Here is a 23,759-nt window from a genome sequence, read left to right as displayed (position 1 = left end):
CCACCCGCACACACCACCAACTAATCCGAAAGGCCAAGAAAACAGCATTCAAGGATCGACTTGACAACAACGCCCACAACAGCAAAGAACTTTTCAACATCGTCAAGGAATTTTCCAATCCCTCGGCCAACTCCAACGACATCAACCCCTCTCAAGCCCTCTGCAACTCCCTAGCCTCATTCTTCCACAACAAGATTGCAGACATCCACAACAGCTTCGACAACCAACCCGGAGACCAACCCGCCCAACCATATGCTGAACATTCTCCCCCCGTGAACACCCTTAATGACTGGAACCCAATCTCCACTGAGGACACCATCCGCCTGATGAACTCCATCCACTCAGGATCCCCCACAGACCCATGTCCTCACCACATCTTCAACAAAGCAGACTCCGTCATAGCACCGCACCTCCGAGACGTCATCAACTGCTCCTTCAACTCCGCAACCTTCCCTGAGAGCTGGAAACACGCTGAACTCACCGCCCTTCTGAAAAAACCCACAGCGGACCCCACCGAACTCAAAAATTACCGCCCCATCTCGCTCCTTCCATTCCCGGCTAAAGTAATCGAGAAAGCTGTCAACAACCAGCTCGCCGCCTTCCTCGAAGCCAACAAATCCCTCGACTCCTCACAATCTGGCTTCCGAGCTAAACACAGCACTGAGACCGCCCTCATCGCAGCAACAGACGACATTCGAACTCTACTGGACAATGGAGACACAGTCGCCCTCATCCTCCTCGACCTCTCTGCAGCCTTCGACACAGTCTGCCACAGCACCCTTTTACAACGCCTCAGTAACATCGGAATACAAGGAAAAGCACTTGAATGGATCACCTCGTTCCTCTCCGGAAGAACCCAGAGAGTCCGCCTTCCACCATTCAAGTCCGAGGCCACTGAAGTCATCTGTGGCGTACCACAAGGATCCTCACTCAGCCCCACCCTCTTCAACGTATACATGAGCCCCCTCGCGACCATCGCCCGCCAACACAACCTCATTATCATCTCCTACGCGGATGACACTCAACTAATCCTTTCTCTCACCAATGACCCCAGCACCGCCAAAACTAACCTACACGAAGGAATGAAAGAAGTTGCTGAATGGATGAAACACAGCCGGCTGAAACTGAACTCAGACAAAACAGAAGTCCTCATATTAGGTACATCCCCCTCTGCATGGGACGACTCTTGGTGGCCGGAAGCCCTTGGAAAAGCACCCATCCCGACAGACCACGCACGGAACCTAGGCGTCATCCTGGATTCTTCACTCTCAATGAACAGACAAGTCAGCGCCGTATCCTCATCCTGCTTCAACATTCTTCGCATGCTCAAAAAAACATTTCGCTGGATCCCCACCGAAACCAGGAAAACAGTCACCCATGCTCTGGTAACGAGCCGACTGGACTACGGAAACACCCTCTACGCAGGTACTACCGCTAAACTCCAGAAGAAACTCCAACAAATCCAAAACGCCTCAGCCAGAATCATATTAGACATCCCGCGCAACGAACACATCTCTGGTCGCCTGAAAGACCTCCACTGGCTACCCGTCAATAAGAGAATCACTTTCCGACTGCTAACCCACGCACACAAATCGCTCTACGACATCGGACCAGAATGCCTCAACTCACGACTGTCCTTCTACACCCCCTCCCGCCAACTACGTTCTTCCAGCCAAGCCCTCGCCACCGTACCTCGCATCAACAAGACCACCATGGGAGGCAGATCCTTCTCATACCTGGCTGCTAAAACATGGAACTCACTCCCTACCCACCTTCGCCTTACCCAGAACCACCTAGCATTCAGAAAGCAACTTAAAACGTGGATATTTGACAAATAATCCTCCTCCCTTTCCTAAGCGCCTTGAGACCCTCTGGGTTTGTAGTGCGCTATATAAATTCTTTGACTTGACTTGACTTGACAATGTACTTTTATAGCTGATAAAGTTGATTATAGGTGATAAAGCGGCAATTATAGCAGTAGTTATTGCACTGTTGAAGTTTCTTTTTTTTTGCAGAGTTTTATATAGCGCAAACTTGACCCACATCGGGTATCAGAGCGCTTTAGATAGCACGAGTTACGTTTCATGAGGACACACATTTATTTTTGTTAGGCACGGGGAGATATAGGGCCATATGTAGGTAATATGTGTTTTAGCGATTCTCAAATTGTGATTTTTATGGAATCCCAATTAGAGAGTCGCAAAACGCAATGTAGGTAGGATTAGCAAAATTATTTGCCAATCCCACTTATTCCTTATTTGCGAATCGCAAATTGAGATTTGCAAGTAAAGAATACTTTCTCATTCATTCCAATGGGCCAGAAGGCTCATAGGAATGAATGGGAAGACATTCTCAATTTGTGATTCTCAATTAGAGAATCGCAAATTGAGAATGCAATTTCAGGGTGGCAAGGGTGTCAATAGGACACTCTTTTGCAACCCTGAAATTAACATGTGTGCACATGTGGCCTACATACATGTCCTAGGGGCATGTATGTGACCCACATGTCACTTTGAAAAATGCCAAAAAGTGCATTTTTCAAAGAAATCTCAAATTACCTCCAACCTGAAGTTGGTGGTATTTTGCGATTCCTTAAGCCAAAATTTGCACAACTTGGGTGCTTCCTACATTGCATTTAAGGAATCGCAATTTTCGATTCCTTAAATGCAATTCCAAAATAAGGAATCACAAATTTTGTGATTCCTTTTTTTGCATGTGGGTTTTTGTGTGCTACATAGCACACTGTCCTAATTGTGATCATAAATGCTGAAATATTTGCAAGCGCAATTAGGCTTCCTACATGAGCCCTAAGTGATTTGTGGTCCCCACAGTGGTATATCGCAAAATGACCCCCCCCCCCCCCTTGCAGAATATGAGGGGCAACTGGCACTCCCATATCTCACAAATACTGATTTACTTTGGGCTGAATGGTACCAGTTACAGGGTGAGAGGTCGCCTGAAGGGAAGGGGGCCCACCTGCACCAAAGGGGTTGCAGGGGCCTGTGGTACTCCCCTGGCACAACAGTATATGTGTTTTATTTTAAAATATTTACAATATTTTTGCACAGTGTAAATAATGCATTTTGCCATGTTTATTTTCACAATATACAGTCTAGATTTATTCTACATATCTAGAACCGAAGGGTAACATTTCTGAGAAACAAGAGCCCTAGAATTTTAAAGCTAGATATTGCAATGTTAATGCTGTACCTGAAAATGATTTATAAAGAATAAAATACGTTATGGAAAATCAAAATTACAACTTTTCTAAAGGCCTTTCCCCCTTCGCTATGGTTGCCTCAGCCCCTTCTTTATGGTCTCGGGAATCCTCAGTTTATATCCTTTGTGTGTGCGCAATATATAAAAACTCTAGTCCTAATAGCGTAGGTGGTCCTTTTTGCACAGGTCGTAAACATGTATTGCCGCTCCATACAGAGGGCCATTATAAAATCAAGATGAAGCCTTTTCTCATGTTTCTATCAACATCTTTTTCTCCACTAAAAATGTGCATATTATTCTGAATTCTTTTAAATTATTTGTTTTCTGTGATGTAGATTAGACTGCATACTGTAATTCTGTTTGTCAGATTTAAAGAAATGCATAACTATGACATATAGACAACTGGGACATACTGTTGAAAAGTGAATAAGTGGTACATGTTTTACTACTGAGGGCACCCCTCATCCTCCAGCTTCAAGTATGATAAGTCAATATTAAAGAAATAGGACAACAATATGTTCGATTAAGAAGACTACATTTGTAAATACCAAAAACAATTGAAACTAAAGTGTGATGTGAAATTGATATGGGTGTTCTCGGGTTGCAAAGCTAAGAGTTGAATCACAAAACATTTTTCAATTGCTATTCATCATCTCCATGGTGGTAAGTTAAAGGAGTTCTTGCCCTAAACACCTTTTACTAACGTATTATAAAAATGGCATTCTACAGGAGGTAATTTGTGACAAAAGGGTTGTACATATTTGTTTTGTGTGGTTTCCTGTGGTTGTCATGTGTTCTGTTTTGTGCGGCTGTGTATTTGTGCTACATGTTTGCAATGTGATTGTGTTGTATTGCGTGTAATGTTGTGAGGGTGGTGGGAGCCAACACGTCCCTCACTGTGTTAGGGGTGGTCCTGTTAGACCTTCCCCCCTACAAGAGAAATTGTAAATGAGCCAGCCTGGCGTACGCCGGCTCCACGTAATACCTGCTAATGAATAGCCCAGGGCTCTGGGCCTGGCTCGGTCTAGATCTGGCCACCACTACTAACGTGCCTCCAGGTCCCATTACTTGTAGAGGCCCCAGGGCCTAGGCCACTACTTTACACTGGTGACGAGGTGATCCAGCAGCCTGCTGCCCTGCCTCTCAACCACGGTGCCAGCCACTGTCACCTCACTGGGAGCGCTCCTGTCGCGCCTCCCGTGCCCTTGGCCCGGCGCGCCCCTGCTGCGTGTCCGGCCTGCCCTGTGCCTGTGAGCGGCGTGATCGCCTGCCGGCCCAGCGAGCTCACCTGCCTGCCTCCTGGCCCCACGCCGCGTTGCGCCGCTAACGAGCGTGCACACGTGCGGACTCAGCCTGTGGTCCATGTAGCGCTGCAGCGCTCTACAGCCTGCAAGTGCGCTCAAGGACACCGTGCATCGACTCCCAGTAAGCCACTCTGCTTGGCCCCGCTGCCTCCCTGCTATCAAGCTGAACTCTGCCAACCCAGCGCGTAGGTGCTGCTACTCGCGCTACCGCGCCAACTAGGGCCCAGCTGCCAGTGATCTCCTCTGCCCATGTGGTCTCCCGGCCGCCGGTGTCCCGCCTGTCTCCGCCTGCGTCCAAGGCCACAGGTGGACTTCTGCCATGCTCACCCCTTTCCACCAGGGGTTTCTGCTGTCTGCTGTGTTCTCCCTTCGTTCATGCTTCGCCTCGAGCATTGAATCCAGCCGCCTGTTCTTTAGTCCCTCTCACCGGCACACGTCGCTGGGCGCTCGCTCCTCGCCTGGCATGCCTCCATGCCCAGCCTCTGCCTCATCTGTTGGTGCATGACCCCACCTGCACCTTCTGTCCATGTACACGTTGCCTGCTTGCCTGTTACCTACCTTTCTGCCCACATGATGTCTATCTGACGCAGCACGCCCGGCCAGTCACCCCTCCAGAAGCGGCTAAAGCAGCAGCCATGAAAGACTACGTAAGGCTGGTAGTGGAAAGGTCTATACCTCTCTCGATGTCCCTGAAGGAAGTCATAGAAGCCACGCAATAGGATGACTGTCTCCAGATCGCCATCCGGGCTGTCGCCTCAGGGGACTGGAAGCCCCTGCAAAGCCCTTCACCCCTCCAGACAGCATCAGCCCAGACAATATTAAAGTCCTTGTACCTAGTCCGCTATGAACTGTTTGTGTCAGCTGACAGCTGCCTTCTGAGAGGCCGTGCCTTGTCCTTCCGGAGAGTTTGACCCAACAAGCAGCCCTCCTTGTGCATGGCGCTCACCAGGGAATCGTCAAATCGAAAAAACGCCTCCGGAGCAAAGTCCCTGGCCTGGACTAACAGATTAAGTCAGTGGTGCAGCACTGCCCTGTATGTCTAGCGACAAGCCTGCCAAGCAAACCAGCCCCAGTCATCATGGAAGCGGCCCGAATGCACCAATGTAGAGAGTGAGTGCTGATTTTGGTAGCCTGCCTGGAGGGAAGTACATGTTGGTAGTAGTGGACGATTTCTCACGACACCCAGAGGTTATATTTGTCCTGTCTACATCCGCTGCAGATTCCTGAATTAGAAAAGCTCATGGCGACCCATGGACTCTTTGGTTTGCTCTGCACCGACAATGGAACACCGTTCACCAGTGCTGGGGTAGCAGAATAATTAGCCTCCCACTAAGTGAAGCACCGCAAGATAACGCCAAGATGCCCCAGGCCAATGGGGAGGTGGAACATCTGATGTGGACCCTGAATAAAACAATCCAAATTGCCCTATCTGAGTGACACAATCTAGAGCAAGCTGTGTATCGGGTCTACCGAGAGTATCGGCTCACTCCTCACTGCACCACAGACATCACTCCGAGCTGGCAGTGCTTTGGTTTAACCGTGACAGATACTATTTCGCATCATCCAGCGCAGGCTGAAGCACCTAACTCCCCAAACCAGTCGTTCTCCAGCTGAGAAAAGAGTAACAATGCAGCATCCCAGAGAAGACACGCCAAAGAAAGCCCAATTGCCGTTGGTGACCGTATACTAGTACAAGACCACCAGCCTGGAGGGAAGTTCAGGTTGCCCTTTGAACTAAACCCCTGGACTGTGATAAAAGGCATCATGGTTACTGCCCAAATAGGGCATGAGAGTGTGACCCACAACATATCATTCTTCAAGAAAGTTCTTGACGACGACGTGGATGAATTCCCGATGCCCGGGGGCACAAAAAGACTTTCTCAGATGGACTCCTAAGCCACAGCAGGGAAGTGTGTGAGCCAACCTCCCCTGCCATTGAAGGTCCGCCCCCTGCTCCAGCTCTCAAGGCGACACAAGACCCGGAACCTGAGAGCGACCGGAGGTCAGCAGTTTGCAGCAACCCACTTGGGTTGTCGCCAACTCCTCCAGTGTAGAGTAGTCAGAACCGGTACAACCTGCAGCCTTGTCTGAGACCATCCCAGAAATACAAAGACTATGTATCCTGTGGCTAGTTGGCGACAGCAGAATGGGTAACAGCCAGTGAGAACAACCGTGCATGAAGACCAAGTAAGACTGTTTCATGGATTTGTTTTAAATCAAATAAAGTATTATTATCACAACTGTTTCATGGGTTCCCCGCTCCAGGGGTTGTGTTTTATGGACCGTATGTTTCATTCTGTTCTGCCCTGGACACCCGTTGGTGTCTTTAGTTCAGTTGAAACTATTCTCCTGGTAAAGGAGGAATGTAATGTTGTGAGGTTGGTGGGAGCCACAACGTCCCACACTGTGTTAGGGGTGGTCCCGTTAGACCTCCCCCTCCTACAAGCGTAAGTGTAAATGAGCTAGCCCGGCGTACACCGGCTCCACGTAATACCTGCCAATAAATAGCCCACGGCTCTGGGTGTGGCTCAGTCTGGATCTGGCTACGACCATTAACCTGCCTCCATGTCCCATTATTTGTAGCGGCGCCAGGGCCTAGGCCACTACCTTACACTGCTGCTGTTGTGTTGCTATGCTGTGTCCCGTTAATGCTTAATTGTGTTGCATATTTTGCTTTGTGTGTGCAATTGTGTTATTTTTGCTGTGTATGTTGACAATGAAACAACAGCAAATGCTGCTACATTTCCAGCCAAAAGCAGCAAATGCATTGAAACTTCCTCCAGAAAGTACTATCAGAGGTCTTGAACTACTTAACACTCCAGGGAACACAAAACTGTGGCAGCGACGATGTTTTAACTTTGCGCTGCCAGTGCTAACTTTATTGTGATAGAGCGCTAGTTTTGTACAGGAAGTGTAAATCCAAAGGCAGATCCAACAGAGCTATCAATTAAAGAGCGAAAAGAGGAGAAGGCCTCCCGAAAAAGAGTTCATGGTTTCCAGACATTTACACTAGAATTTGGTCAAATACATCTCACATGGCGCATGATTGTCAAGACAAGTCACTGACCCATAGCTAATATCAGACATGGAGCCAGTGGAGCAGCCTCAGGTATAGACCCTAGTTCACTAGTGACCCCAAATAGATATTAATGGTTACAAGCAAATTGTAGGTGTATATGGATGCAGGTTAGAGAAAGCACAGGTATGAGACCTATTTCTTGAGCTAATGTTTGCAACTCAGGTCCCTAAATGAAAAAGTTGAACAATGAAATTATGAACCAAACTGGTGGGATTGACAGCATTACAAAAGCCACATCTATACTAAGGGTATGCAAGTAGTGCAGCTTTCATCTCACAACCTTAACCCAAATCTTGTGAATATTAAAATTACTATCCATAGTTAATGGCGTTTTCTGCATTCCATTTTGTCCATTAAAATTGGGACTTTTGTGCCCCTTTAGTTTTGAAAAAAAAGTTTGCCATAATCTATTCAGTTTTAAAGTTGCAAATAAATTGCCTTTGTGAGCTCTCGAAAAGAACCTTGGCAAATCCAGTTGAACTGGATTTTAATCTGCTATGACATTCTGCACAAGTACCTTAAAGGGAGCACGAAACGAGAGCTAGGGCAAAGAATTAACAGTAGTCTTTCATACAGTTCAATGCAAGCACTTGAGTGGAGGCAGCAAGATACAATCAAGCAGCCAATAGCATAGGTTGATAGATGAGTGTTCCACTGGGTCAAGCCAAGAAATCATTTATAAAAGACTCAAACCAATGGCTTAAAGAGACTGGTAGAAGAATGTCAGTGATTGTAAGGGACAGACCCTAAACTCACTTTTTGTATAGTGTAAGCAATATATGTCTCTTAAGGCTGTGGTGTCAAAACTCAGCCTTACAAACATGGCACATTCATTTTTAGTGGCAATTCACGTGGCCATTCTGCCAGTTTGTGCAAAAAAGCTAAGTGGGTGTAGACAATTTGCCAGTTAGAAGTCATACTAATTTTGTGTCAGCCATTTGAGGAGAGCGAGCAACACAGGGGATAAGACATGGCACCAAGAGCTGGCCCATGGCTGTGCCTTACACTGCCCCCAGAAAGCTTCAGGCTGTGGCCACTCTTTAAAGAAGCTTATCATTTCTTTCCCATCAAGCTCTGTTTATGTTGTTTGATTAACAAAGTTTTTTTTGTGGTTTATTTCCTATTGCTTATCAAACAGTGCTGTAGATATAGTTTCTTTGATTTCTTATCATTCAGTCCAGAAAAAGTGGTGATTTTGTCTTTTACACCTTACATTGCTATGCTTTTATGTGAATCTCTCAATTGTACTATCAACCGTGAGAGTATCCTGGCTCTGAGCAGGTGTGCATGCCCAGCCCTCCCTATGGCAGGTTGGCTAATTTAAAATCCTATTCTTCAGCTTCTTGCAGAATTCAAGAATAAGTCATTAAGGAATAAAGTTCTATGTGGTGTTCAATTCTCCCCAGTTTGAATACATGCAGGCTAGATGTTGTTACTCAGAATAAATGCGTAATACTTCTGTTGGATTTTTTATTTGATTTATTACAAATCCACAGAAGAGACCAGGGAAGACTTTGAAGAGTTCTCACACAAATATTGCAGCCCAAACATCAAGCCTTCATTGTTGAACTTGATTAAAGGTTTCACTATATAGGAGTTTGTGCTTTTGCAAAACATGCCTTGGAGTTGGGGTCTCAGTTAACATTATACCTTAATGAGTAAACGTCGTGCATGACGAATTTGGTGGGACTGCTTTGAAAGAATATGACTGAGGTTTCAGCTGGAATAAAGTTGCCAACCCCAGCATGTTTTGAAGCCAGACAGATGTGAATGGGTGGATATTGGTAAAATATTGACCTGAATGGAGCTGCTGTCCAACAGCTATATTTTGGTTTCCAGGACAGTTTTAACTTCCCTGCTCTTGGGGTACATTGGGATGTGGACTATGAGACTCAGCAGTCATTGCTGGTAAAATGGTTGCAAGAATTGTGAAGAGGGTCTGGGTTTAAGAAGAGGTGTAGGCCCCTTCCCAGTTCCTCTCTTAAAATCATTTGTTTATTCCATGCTGGATTCTATCCCAAAAATAAGTCTGAGAAATGTAGAAGGATACACAACCTTTCAGCTCCATGATATGTTATCTTAGTGTAATCCATCACTTTATTCATGTTTGTAACCATGCTCAGGTCCTCCATTTTACTGGGTTCTTCTTTTTTTAACAAATAGATGGTCATACGTTGCTCCACATCCAGCGCATACTGTGAGCTGTTCAGCACTTTTCTAGAGTGGTCATAGTCTACCTAGATGATTTCCTATTTCTAGTTCCACGTTCTTCTAACCAATGCAACCATTCTTTGAATTCCTTCACTAGATTCATGGAAATATTTAGTTGTTTTTTTAGAAGAGAAGACCTTCAACTGTTCTAGTCTTTCTAGGGACTAAGATGAACATAGCAGATGCTTGTGTTGCATGTCACAGGACAGGGTATCTTGGTTTAAGTTTGCAATAAAAGCATGCTTTGGGGAAGGTAGGGTCACATTACGTAAATGTTAGTGAGACTACTTAATTCCACCATGCTTATTCCTAGGGAGTTTTATTTTCGAGGGGCATTGCCCAGGTTCAGTTTGGTGTGAAGGCTAATGAAAAGAGAATCCACTTCTGTGCACTGGTGTGGGACGATTTAAAAATGAATGAAAGGGCATTTGTAGATACTCCAAACACGGTCCCTGCACTGAAAATAGAAAATCCTGCCAGCAGAAAATTATTATCTTATTCAGCTTGTTGGAAAAGCCAGGTTTTTAGCTTCTTCCTGAAAACAGGAACCTCTAAGATGGTGCGGAGTTCCCTAGGGAGTTTATTCTATGCCTTCGGACCAAGCAAAGAGAAAGATCTTCCAACAGTTCTAACCGAAAGAATTTTAGGAATACTGGCTAAATAGCTGTATGTAGATCTCAGAACTCTTGTGGATGGGGCATACACACATATCTTCCTCCTCAGGTTCCCAGCATCCCACTCAAGGAGGGCTTTATGAGCCAGAACCAGTGTCTTAAAAATAATTCTCTTTTTGATGGGGAGCCAATGAAGTGCTCTCAAATGTGGCGAGAAAGATTAAGAATTATTCTGGCTGTCATATTCTAGACCACTTGTAAATAACTTAAAAGATATGCTGGGAGGCCTAGATAGAGAGCATTACCGTAGTCAAGCCTGTAGTTGATCAGGGCCTGGACCACCGTTTTCCTGGTTTCTACTGATAGAAAAGAAAAACATTATTTCAAAGTGGGTAATATCCCAAAACAAGAACCAACCAGTGTCTGAATTTAGGGTTGGAAGGACAGGGCACTGTCAATTTTGATTCCCAGGTTTTTTACCGAGCTTTGTTGTGTACCTGGGGGATTTAAAAAACACAGTTGATGGACAGAATGCAGAACAATGTCTTACATTTACCCCGGTACAAAGATCTGGGCCTAAATCCATCGTTTTTTTGCACTCCACACCACCCTAGGTCAGACAATGGCTATATGCAAATCAGCCTTGACCCTGTGCCTCATGGGAACAGTCCAGCCCGAACTACCAAGCCATGTCTTTCCTAGACCGAAATCAAGCATCCAAGGACCGGTTTCTGGCTATCAGCCTTCTTCAGCCTGGATAGCTTGACTCCAGTGATGTGGAGAGCCTGGGACTCACGTCTGAGTATACCCAGCACACTCGGGGTGAAAATTGCAAAAAACACAGTTGATGGACATGGGGGATTTAAGCCAATCAAGTCCTTCAAACCTCAGGTGAGGAGTCACCAAAAAAAGTAATCTCTGTTTTGTCAGGATTGCATTTTAGTTGGTTAGTGGATAACCAGTTGAGAACAATAGAGAGACAGGACTTTATATCCCTTCCATCAAATTCTTCCCCTTTTCCACAGGTAAAAAGCAACTGAGGGCCATCCGCATATGATGTTACTTTAGCCCCTGAGCGCCCACCAGAACAGCTAGAGGCATAAAGTAGATATTGAAGCAAGTGGGACTCAATTCCGAACCCTTGAGACCTTCTCACAGTCAATTGATGAATTGGAGATGAACACAGAGGAATCCACACTTCTTGAATTCTGTCCCGCCTCCCAGCTACTCCTCCCTCCCACTTCACCTTTTTTGGAGGACGCCGTGTGGAAGCGCAGCGGACGCGTGCAGCGGGTATGCAGCTGGCGCGCCAAAGGCAAGCCTGTCTGCGCCCGTCGATGCCTGGACCGCGCCCAGTGCCAAAACCCCTGGACCCCGCACACCCCGCAACGCCAGACTCCGTTAGGACGCCAGCACCCTCCTCGCTCTCAACGCCGCCCGGAACCACCGCTGCTTTCAGGCTGCCCCGAAACGCACCCACGGACCCATCTCCTACCATATCTGCAGCTTCTGCTGCGACAGAACCACCAAACCTCCAAGGACCGGACCCACAACCTCCGCAGTATACTCCTCAACACGCCCTCCGCACGCAAACACGCCATCGAGCTGTGGGACCTTCTGGACTCAACAGAACCAGACATAGCATTCCTGACCAAGACTTGGTGGAACGACTCCTCAGCACCTGACATCTTCATAGCCATCCCAGATGGATACAAGATCACCCGCAGGGATCGCACCAACAGAATGGGAGGAGGAATAGCCATAGTACACAAGTCCACACTCCAGGTCCACACACTCACTGACGACTCTCTCAACTCCGCCAAACACTTCCACTTCCGGATCCACACTGACCCCAACACCACTCTCAGAGGAACACTCGTCTACAAACCTCCCGGATCCCGGGCCCTGTTCAGCTACTCCATCGCTGACCTCGCCAGCACCCATGCACTCTTCTAGACAGACTACATCCTCCTCGGGGACCTGAACTACCACCTTGACAACAACAACAACACCAACTCCGCTACCCTAATGGCCAACCTCGCCAACCTCGGATTCCGACAACTCGTCACCGGTCCCACCCACGCAGCCGGCCACACGCTCGACCCCATCTTTTCCACCAGCACCCACGTCACTTTCAACCACACCACTGAACTCTACTGGACCGACCACCGTTGCATCCACTTCACTTTCGAGAAGGCAACCACGCACCACCACACCCAGCAGCTGCTGCGTCGCTGCTGGGGCAGAGTCACCAAGGACCAGCTGACCTCCTCCCTCGCCCTGAACCCCCCTAGCAAACCCACTGACCCAGACACAGCCACCCGGAACCTCAGACAGTGGATTGAAGACTGCGCCAACACTCTCGCCCCGCTAAAGAAACCCTCCATCACGCACCACAGCAAGAAGTCCGCCTGGTACACCATAGAACTCTAGACATCCAAGCACACATGTCGGAAGCTAGCGAAGAAATGGCTCCAGGACAACATGTCAGACAACCACGCTGCCCACAAGGATGGCATGCGCAGACATCACAAACTCATCAAAATGACCAAGAGAGCCTCCTTCAAATCCCGCCTTGACAAAAACGCACGCGACTGCAAAGAACTCTTCAGCATCGTGAAGGAACTCTCCAACCCTAGCGCCAACACCAATGACATCCCACCCTCGCAAGAACTGTGCAACTCACTGGCCACCTTCTTCCACCGCAAGATCGCTGACTTCTATGACATCGTCAACATCCCACCAGCCCCGACCACTACAGACACCACCCCGAACAACACCAACCTACTGACCTCCTGGGTCAACGTCAACGACGAGGAAACATGCAAGATCATGAACTCCATCCACTCAGGATCACCAGCAGACCCCTGCCCACACCACAAAGCAGGCTCTACCATCTCACACCAGCATAGACCTTAAAGATCAACTATATCCAGACAAGGTAATAAATCGGATAAAACAGAGGGCGAAGAGAAAGGGCGAACTCAATGAGAGGTTTTAACCGTTTAAGGAATGTACCACATTTGAGGTTCCACCTTCTGAAAAGCGAACGTTTGAGCGATCTCCTGAGGATAGAAAAGCTTTAATGTAACCAGGAAAAATCCTGTCAGTGGTAACCAACCAGTGCCCAGAAATTAGGAGAGACTGATCATCTAGTCTTGACAAAGATGGCGGTACATCTGGAATAGCCATCGAAATGCGTTGACGCTACCTCTGCACAATCAAGAGAACGAATCTATCCGGTAGACAAAATCAAAACGGGCCCAGGGTTTGATTCTGAGTATTGTTCGGCCACCACTACCGACAATATTCAGAACCCCAACTACATCACGACGTCTGACGCCGATAAGGTCTGTCAGCGTTCCGGGTCCTTTTACGATCAAGAAATGAAATAAATTATCTGCACTAACTACAGAGACTACGAATAGATTGCATCGGGCATTACAGCCGCCTCACGCACTAACGGACTGTCAATGTGACCCTTCATAAACATTGCATAGTAGTGTGAAACAGCTACCTAATACTAAGCGTCTACCATCTACTGATCTACCTTAATACCTCTGCAAGCCTCTCAAGAATCGTATATCAATAAGAAAAAGAAGCACGATAATAAGGTAACGAGAGCGCTGTGTCCCCCCGCTGGATAATTTTACCTGAATAAAACCACGAAATAATCTTAAATAGTTTGCCAACAAATTATTACTGTTGTGTTTTATGTCCTATTGCAAATGACGGACTCCTGAAGAAGGCAATAGCCGAAACGCGCGTAGAGTTTCCATCCACCGCTTTGCTAACTCCACTAGCCCGACCTAACAACATAGTCATTTGTGTCGTTTTATCTCTTTCTTTGTTTTTCAATACGTCTTCACAATCTTTTTGAATTATAAAATGTATATCATTGACCTTTTAATTGAATATATGTATTTTTATAAAGGAAACTTTCAACAAAAATGAAGAACATAATTTAAATAAACTAAAAAAACTATTTTGTATACAAACAGCAAGTTTTGTTTCTATCAATTTTGTCTACAATTCACAATATTTCTTTAAATAAGTTGACTATGGTTTCCTTGGGTTTTCTGGCTTATTAATTAAGCTCACTACTGTTTGCTTTTCAAAAAATAGTTCAATGTATTCCCTACAAGTAGTGAATACATTAGGAGTAGGGGTCCCCTTTTTTCCAAATTAGGTTCTAGGATGTGCAATATTGAATGACCAATTATTACGTCTTTGTATGTCTCTCCCCTCATTTCTGTGAATGTTATTGTTGTTTTTTAGATATCTGTGTTGAGGAATTATGTTTTGTAAAACAATGTACTTTTTAACCATTCATGTGTATACATTTGTGTAGATTAAATTATGTATTTTTAAATTGTGGGCACAAATTGTGCTGTTGTTTTTAAGGTGAAAATCTGTGAATAAGACCATTGGTCCTTTTTATATAAAAAAAGAATAAACTTTTTGAAGATAGAATTTGTGTGTGGGTATACACGTGTGCAGGGCACAGTGTTTATACGGGTATTTTTCTCTATGAGTATAGAGTGTATTCAAATGAAGTAAGTCTACCAAGGGAAAGTTTTTCTGTCTACTGCATAAGTACCCTAATCCCCTGGTGTGTGAAGGGGTCTCTCTCTAATCTTAACCTGATGTCTCTAAGTGATCAGGTTGGGATTTGATGAAGCTGGGGAATTTCTCCTTTAGATATTAGTGCCCTCACACACTCTTGCGAGTGTCATGCTTCATCATTGGGTGTTGCTCCTCGTGGGGGTGGCGCTGCAGTCCTCCATGGACCCCGCAAGAGGACTCTTTATCAGAGATCTTTTAGGAGACGCCACAGTTGTGCATGTGGGTATGTGGGCCTATAAAAAGTTGTGTGTGTGACCTTAAAAAAGAGGGTTTTCCCTACTGGCGCCTAACACACATATTTTTATTCAGGGGTCCAGGGGATAAAGGTTAAAATATAATGCTTTCAAGGTGAGATATAAAAAACAATAAAAATAGGGTTCAGGAACCGTGACCCAACTGCTGGTGGACTGTCCAGCAGGCAGTCCACGAGCAGTTCGGGTAGGTAATAGTCTGTGACGAAAAGCCATAACTGGTGGCTTCTGCACCGCGGACTTTGCCGTAGGGGCACTCCATAAATTTCTAAGGGGTTGTTCTTAGGAACATACAGTTGATGTTCCACTGCGCCACTCTGGTGTAACGCTACCTTAATATAGGTACTATAGGGTTATAAGGTGTCGCCGTCCCTGAACCCTATTTTTATTATTTTTGTATATCTCACCTTGACATGGTCCTGAAGAAGAGCACTAGGATCCATTAGGGACCAACACTGCGTTAAACATTTTAACCTCACTTATCACACTTTCACCACCACACATACGCATGGAATTCTAAAAAAAAGCAGCAGAGCAATACTCTCACCTCCATTTGTATTTGTTTCTTGGAGGTGCTTCTTTTCCAACTGTATATTTTAACCTTTACCTCCTGGACTAACAGTGGCGTATTTTTCAAGGTGGACTATCTCGCTTCGAACCAATTCATTATATTCTCCGTCTTCTCTCTCATTTGTGTTATCTGCTCAGGTTCTGATGATCGGAGTGTGTCACGCTCCAGTATTATCAACTTCCTCTCAAGTTTCTTCAGACGGTCTCTTATAGATCTTAGCACCCCTGCGTGTTTTGCTATAGTTACCCCTCAAATGAATACCTTAAAAGCCTCCCAGATAGTGGCCATGATCGTTACACTCCCAATATTGTGTAAAAAATATTCATCTATTGCCTGAGCGAGGTCCGCTCGGAATGCCATGTCCAGCAATGAATATTGTGGGAATCACCACGAGTCCCTAGGCTGCAGACCCTCAAATGTTGAAGTTAGCTTAACAGGCGAATGATTGGACAATGTGCATGGCAAATGGACATATTCTTGTATGTGGGGAAGTAGGCTCTTCAAAGCCAGCCAATAATCGATATGCTTGTGAATATGGGTGTATTCTCTATCTGATGGTGATCTATAATGCCAGACATCCAGTAATCTACCATCCTCCGCTATTGTAGTGATTGCCTTGGCTGCAGCAGATGGTTGTCTAATAGGCCCCCTGGATCTGTCAAGCCCGGGCGATAGAACACAGTTAAAATCCCCCCCTCACATCTGGGGAAATATTTGCATACTCGGCTATTTTATCATTAAGTGATCTATAGAATTGTTTTTCATCATAATTCAGACCATCGATGCCAATTAGTAGTACGTCGAGATTATCTTTGCGGCAAAGTACAACCACATATCTGCCCCCGGCATCCACACATACCTCTTGAATCTTTACTCCAGAACCCTGGTGGTCCCATATCAATACCCTGCATGCATGAGACGTGAAGTCGATGCCACATAGGTGCCCCTCATCCTATTTTGTGTTAGCAAACCCGACCCAGGAGCCAGGTGTGTTTACTGCAAAATAGTGACATCTACATTGTGATTCTGTAGGTAAAGGTCTGTTTTGCACTGGTCGTTCAGCCCTCTTATGTTCCACGTCTTAAAACTTAACGTGGACTCTTTAGTTTTCTGTGATGTACTCGGATTGGTGTCTATACTCAGTGTCTGTCTCTGTATAAATGCATGCTTACTCCAAAGGGTATTCTTCCTTTGATGTTTTTTGCTTGGCTACTTGCGTCTAATAACTTCAAACTGGTGATCCTCCCTCCCACGCCATGCGTTTCCCAACTGTACATGGCAGCTGGTACCCCACCCCGACTGTTCCCCCTGTACATTCCCAACATTGTATGTTTTACACACAGGCGGTGAGTGCCCCTGAGCTGGTCTACAGTTCTCATTTGCAATTGTAGTTTAGTGTCATTAATACAACCCTGCAATCACGACAATATAACCTGATGCGTAGCACAATACCTGTGGCGGCTCTGAATGACCACATTACTTATATTGTACCATATATGCAACTGATGTACAATTGTGAAGCGAGTCAGGTGGACAGAACCAGATCATATCTACATACTGCCACTGTCCTGCCAACCTGTTATCTACTTAGCTTACATGAACCATGAACAACAGAACTGGGATCCATATATTAGTCATTCTGGTCTAGGTTGCTGCAATGTGCGAGATTCTCTGATGGTCGGACCCCCAATTTTATTTGTGGCATTGTCTTTTGAGCGCAACTTAAACACCTGTGATAAACTGTTCGGGTCAGAATGCATTTTGGGGTTACATCCAGTGTTACCCTCAGACATGCAGGATACAGCATTGCGTATGGTATGTTCATTTCCCTCAGTTTACGTTTCACAGATGCATACTGCTTACGAGCCTCCAGCACTTGCAGAGTGAAATCCGGATAAATGGACATTTCTGATTCCTCATAGTGCAGTGTTCAGAGCTCCCTTGCCCTTCGCAGCACCGCGTCCCTATCCCTATAGTTGAGGAGACTAGCAATTATAGGGTGAGGGGGAGCTCCAGGAGCACACCTAGGGGCCAGCAAGCGGTGCACACGCTCAATGATGAAGACAGCTGAGAAAGTATTTCGGCCTACCAAGATTATAAGCAGTTGCTCAACAAATTGCTCCATATTACCAATACTTGTGGACTCGAGCAGGCCAACTATGCACAGGTCATTGCGCCTAGACCACACTTCCAAGTCCTCCGCCTTGTTTTGCAGTGCTGCCAATGTGCCGTCCATCCGTTTCTGCGATTTCGGGGTCTCAGCATTCAGCTCCTCTGCGTCAGAGACTCGCTTTTCAACTTCGTTCTGTATGTTTGTCCATCCTTTCAGACATGCGGCCCATGCGTTGCGTCAGAGAGTCGATTTTACTACCTATAGTTGTGAGGCTTTGCTGAATCGTGGTGAGAATTGCTCGTTAGTCGTTGCCCAGCACGTTATCCATTGCCCTTGTTCCTGCTCCGGCCCTCCGTGCCCTCCTCCCTGGAACTGACAGATTTTCGCTGCTCAAATTGTAGCTTCTGTTGCAGCTTGTCAGGCTTCCCCGTTATGTGGTGAGCTGTATGTCAAGTCTAAGCAAGGGTATAAGGTAGTCTCAATGCCCTGTGACCGGTACGCCGCTGCTATGTACACTATAATGAGGGGCCTAGAGGCTCCCCTCAGGATTCAGATGCCACTTGCATTGCCCAGTATCACTCAGAGAACCCACTCCTCATGCAGTTCACCGTGGGTTAATGGGTCTTTGCCTGCAGCCATCCACTTCTTTCCTCCACAGTGGGGGAGGCCTCACACAGCATTCAGTTGTGTGCCAGATGACGCCAACCAGCCCTCAGCAGTGGCCGGAGGCTCCATGGGCTGACACCCCTGCCGCCTCCACCACCACAATGTGCTGCCAAATAGAGGAGCCCCAGGCCTCTGGAGCAACGAGAGGACCTCGTGCAGCCCTGTGACGCTGGAAGCAGCAGATCATCAGCAGCACGGGCAGACCAGCCCCCACGCCCCAGCGCTGTAGCGAACACCGGCTTTCTGTCGATAACGGTCATTCCCATAGCCGTAGGCACAACCCCCACAGGCAGCAGAGGCATCCCCGGCAGTCGCGGCCGTGACGCAAGGGCAGCTGCTTTACTTACCCGGAGTCCGTGCCTCAGTCGGATCCCGACGCCGCCGTTACTTGGGCAATCCTTCAGCAATTTGCTTCACACTAGCAGGATACAGTGCCAGATTGTCGGCTCCTTCGATTACTGATGCAAACCGTGGGCCAAGTCATGCAGAATTGAGCAAATTCCTGACAAATTGTAGTTACGGTTGAGAGAGCTTACTGAAGCTGTGGCCATTTTGGAACCAGGCAGATTCCGCCCCATTAGTTTACATGCTTTTTCGAAGATTTTTGAAAATGCTGGAAGATGAGAAATTGGTCTGTAATTGGCTTGAACTGTACAGCCATTGGATTCTCAAGTAAGTGTAAAATTTTAGCATGTTTCCATCTGGTGGGCACCATTCCGGAAAACCGTAACTCATTCAGGACTCTGTTTATCAAAGGATTGAGATCCTGAACCCCTTTAGCAAGTAAGCTGGGCAGGCATGGATCAGTCGGGGACCCTGACTTAAGACCCTTAATGGCCATTAAGGATTCATCCATAGAACTATAAGGAAGGATAGGTAGAGTGTATGACTCAATAATACTTCTACTAGAACCAAACGCCTCGCTGAAACTTTTTGCTGTCTGAGTAGCATTTAACAAATTTGCTTAGATTGTAGTTATTTTATCATGGTCATACTCTGCTAACTTCGGGGGAAGATGGTTGACGTGTATTTACCACCTCTGGATTCAAGAATATTTTCACAATATTGAAAATTTCTTTGGATTATTGGTCTGATTGTTCAATTTTCTTCTCTAAGAATGATTTTTTTTCTACAAATGCACTGTGGGTGTAGAACCGAACACCTAACCGTGACCTCTCAGTTATAAAAAAAGCTTGTACTGTGGTGTAAACTATGGGTGAGCGAGCAGCCTAGCTGGGGGAATACCCAACCCCCTATGTAGAAAATGTAATGTCGAGGCCAGGGAACACCCTGGTCTGAAAGACGCTCTGCAATGACCCGAAGGTTTTATAAGTCTAAACAATTTTATGCATTGATCATCAAAATTAATTCATCAAAAATGATTTATCAAAAAATACATAACAATTCTCTCAATGCTTTCATCATTATATTTAGATCTATATTTGTGTGAAAACAATATTCACAATGGATAGTCCGTTATGAGCTGATAAACAAAATTCATGAATGAATTTGACTCATGAAACAATCCATTTTTCGTGATTTCATGAATACATGGTGTAAACCAAAACAAAACCCAATGCCTTTCGGGTCTAGATTCGACCCTTCTTCAGGGGTATTACATAATCAACATATAAACATGAAGATAACCAATGTTGTGTTCCTGTGACACTGTTCAATGGAGATTTGGTTCTGTCGCGCTTGCTCTGTAAAAATATGTACACAAATTGCTCTCTCATTCCGTGGTATACATAACAAATGAAACATAGGGTTTGCACATGCGGGATGCTATATGCGGTGCTAATTAAGGGGAACCACCCAAAAAACGCCCAAACTAAAAAAATACCATCTGTGTTTGCATGTGCTGAAAAGAAAGATTCTCAAGAGTGAAAAACGTGCGTCAATATCCAAAAAAACTCATGTGCTGCTACAGTACTCAATCCTCTGAAAAAGGAATCAAACAGCATAATAAACCTCAAGCCTCGATATTGGTGTCACAGTTAAACCATGTACGCTAGAAAAAAGGCATACCGGTGTCTGCAATAGAAGAGCCCTCTTCCGTCACACTTACTCCCTATAACTCACCTACACTCCCTCACTTGTCTTTCTTTGCTCCCTCCCTCAGTCCTCTTCTCTCATTCTTTCCTTCACTTCCTCTGTCTCCTCACTCCCTCACTCCCCTTGTCTCACGCTCACTTGCCTTTATCCACTCTCTATCACCACTCTTTCCTCAGCCTCACTGCTCTTCTCTTACCCTTCCTCACCCCCGTTCCCTTACTCCGCTTTCCTCACTTAGCCTCATTTCCCATGTTCACTCCCCTTCCCCTCACTCACCTCCCACACTCACCTTCTTTCAATCCCCCACTTCACTTCCCTTCCCCTCTCGTCCCTTTCTTCGCTCCCTCACTTATTTTCCTTTTCTCTCTAACTCACTGTACTCCACTTCACTCACTCCTTTACAATACATAATGAATATAGCTCTTATTGGAGAATTGGAGGTAGTTCTAAAAAGAACTGATTTTGTTCTCCTTTTTTAGTTTTTTTTTTTTACTTTTTCCGAACGTTTAAAAAAAAAAAAAAATTTCAGAACAGAAAAAAACTAGGGAATGCCAAACTGCTCAACAGGAGCAAAAAAAAGAGAAAAATTTGGGCTGGGGAGGGCAGCGGTGTTCTTCTCTTTTTCGAACAATTAGTTGGATACTCTGCTCCCCATAACAAAGCAGTTTGTCACACTGCTTACACCTAATGGTAATGTTAGTAAAAACAGGCTGAATGTTTGGTATCAGCTTGACTGCTCTTCCTCTCCCCACTGATGTTGCTCCTCCGGTGGAAGTCAAAGCGCCATCTCCAGGTGCATTCCGTGCCTGGTCCCTGACACTGTCCCGGGCATAGTTCTGGGGGTGCCTTCTTTGGACATGCCTGATCATAGTGGAGTTCCCAAAGCTGTATTTTTTCCTTGGGTCACCACGAGACAGAATAGTGTTGCAGATCTTACATTCCACCTTAGGAGCATTTACCTTCTTCTCCCCTTCTGGAATGCTAAAAAACTAACAGATGAAGTGCTGCTTCACTTTTGGCTGAGGAGGTTGCTCCTGGAGAAACTCATCAGAGTCATCACTGCTGCTTGGTGGTCTTGCAGCCATTTTTTGCAAAGAATTGAAGAGGACTTATTAGCTATGTATAATCTTGAGAAGGCAATTTATGCACGTAAGGGAAAAAGGGGAAGAAGGTTAGGCTTAAAAATCTGGAAGCCAATTGCGAAATGGAAGGAGACTATGGTTTTATGATCGGGTAATTTATGTGAAATGTAACATGAACTACGGGCTCTAAGTTTATAAATTTGTTTTGAAAATGTATTTTGTTTTTCTTAAAAAAAATAGAAAAAAAAAAAAAGAATTGAAGAGAAGAAGGGAATAGGTCTTGCTCTCTCCAAAGTGAAAGAGGTAGTGAAGGTGACCCACCCAGAAAACGCCCAAACTCCCAGTGGGGTTTTCATTAGTTGTAAAATAAACTGTTAACAACCAATGAAAAGTGTTATTTTAAGGTCACATGACTTGACGCGCTTACGCTACACGCTCTGGAGTGCTTCCGGGGGTGCTTACTCGGCACGTACGTAGGCGCTTCCGGGGGTGCTTATGCGGCGCGCCTAAATGACGTTTTGTTAGATTTTAGGAAATGCGTTTAAAGTTGAAATTTGGTTATTAAAAAAGAAAATTAGTACTTTTATGAGTATGCCACTGAATGTCTTGCATTATTATTTACTTTAAATACATAATTATATATTTTTTCGCACGCAGGAATAGCGCTCTCGCTATGTGTATGGGTGCGTTTACGGGTGCGCGCACCCGGAGCGCTCCGAGGTAAAATGGTAAAAAAAAAAAAACAGGAAAAATACATTGAAACATTTATTTTAAAAAATATATAAATTAATAATTTTATAAAAAATATTATAATTAATAGTTATAAAAAACAACTATTAAAAAAAATAGTAATTCACTTTAAAAATCGTAGGTTACAAACTCGTTATAGTAAGTAATTAGCTTTTAAAAAACCTTCGAAATTCACTGAAAAAACCATAGGTTTAACACTTGTTATAGTTAGGAATTAGCATTTAAAAAACCTTTGAAATTCACTGAAAAAACCATAGGTTTAACACCAGTTATAGTTAGCTGGACATTTTACTCATACAAAACCATTGAAATTCCCACGTTATAGTTAGTTGGACTCACAATAACTTGCGCGCCCGCAATCCACTGCTGATGACGTCACATATTACATCATTCATGACATGGTCAGTGACATCACTGATGACATCACTGATGACATCTCAAATGACATCACTGATATATGTATGTATCTACAACAAGTGCCCTGAAGCATTGGGAGAGCACACTACCATTCCAAGTCCTCCAGCTTAAACGTGCAGCCTTCCGTTTTTCTCTGTTTAAAATTAGCACTGCCGACACGTTTCAGGGCTCTTGGCCCCTTCTTCCTGGGCAGAGAAAGCAAAATCGAGACCTGCATGAATTATTCACCAACTTTTATTCAAGCCCATCCCACCTCCACTAGGCGTGTTCTCATACCACATTCCCCTGGTTCATGATGGGGGATGGAGTTCATCATGCAGGTAATGTCTCCTTTTAGTAAGTTCATTTCTGCTTTCCCATTTTCCTTTTTTATTATTAAGCCTCTAAGTGAGTTACAGATGAAAGCAGGTAGGCTCCATACGCACTTTGAGGCATGGCCTTCGAGCATGTGTGACAGAGGATTGGCCACAAGGCCTGGATTCAAGCCCATGTGGGCAGTCAATCCCATGCCACACACAACCGTAGGCTGTGCATGGCATGTGACCACAGGGCCTGGCCACTGTCCAGGCTGTGCGCCAAACCCCATGCGGGAATCTAACTCCCTGCTACGCATTGCCGACCCTGTGTCCAGCCCCCGCTGACAGAGAAAATCCAACAGCCCACAGACCCCACCCAATATTCTTCCTTTTTTTATTTTATTTGTATGTTTTTTGGTTCCTGCTGGACTCCAGCAGGAATACAAGGGAACGTTGCCATGGCTCATCAGGATAGCAGCAACTAAAAAATATAATTTATTTTTCA

Source organism: Lissotriton vulgaris, chromosome 6 (assembly GCF_964263255.1).
Source record: "Lissotriton vulgaris chromosome 6, aLisVul1.2, whole genome shotgun sequence".
Lineage (NCBI taxonomy): Eukaryota > Metazoa > Chordata > Amphibia > Caudata > Salamandridae > Lissotriton > Lissotriton vulgaris.
This window is presented reverse-complemented; position numbering follows the sequence as displayed.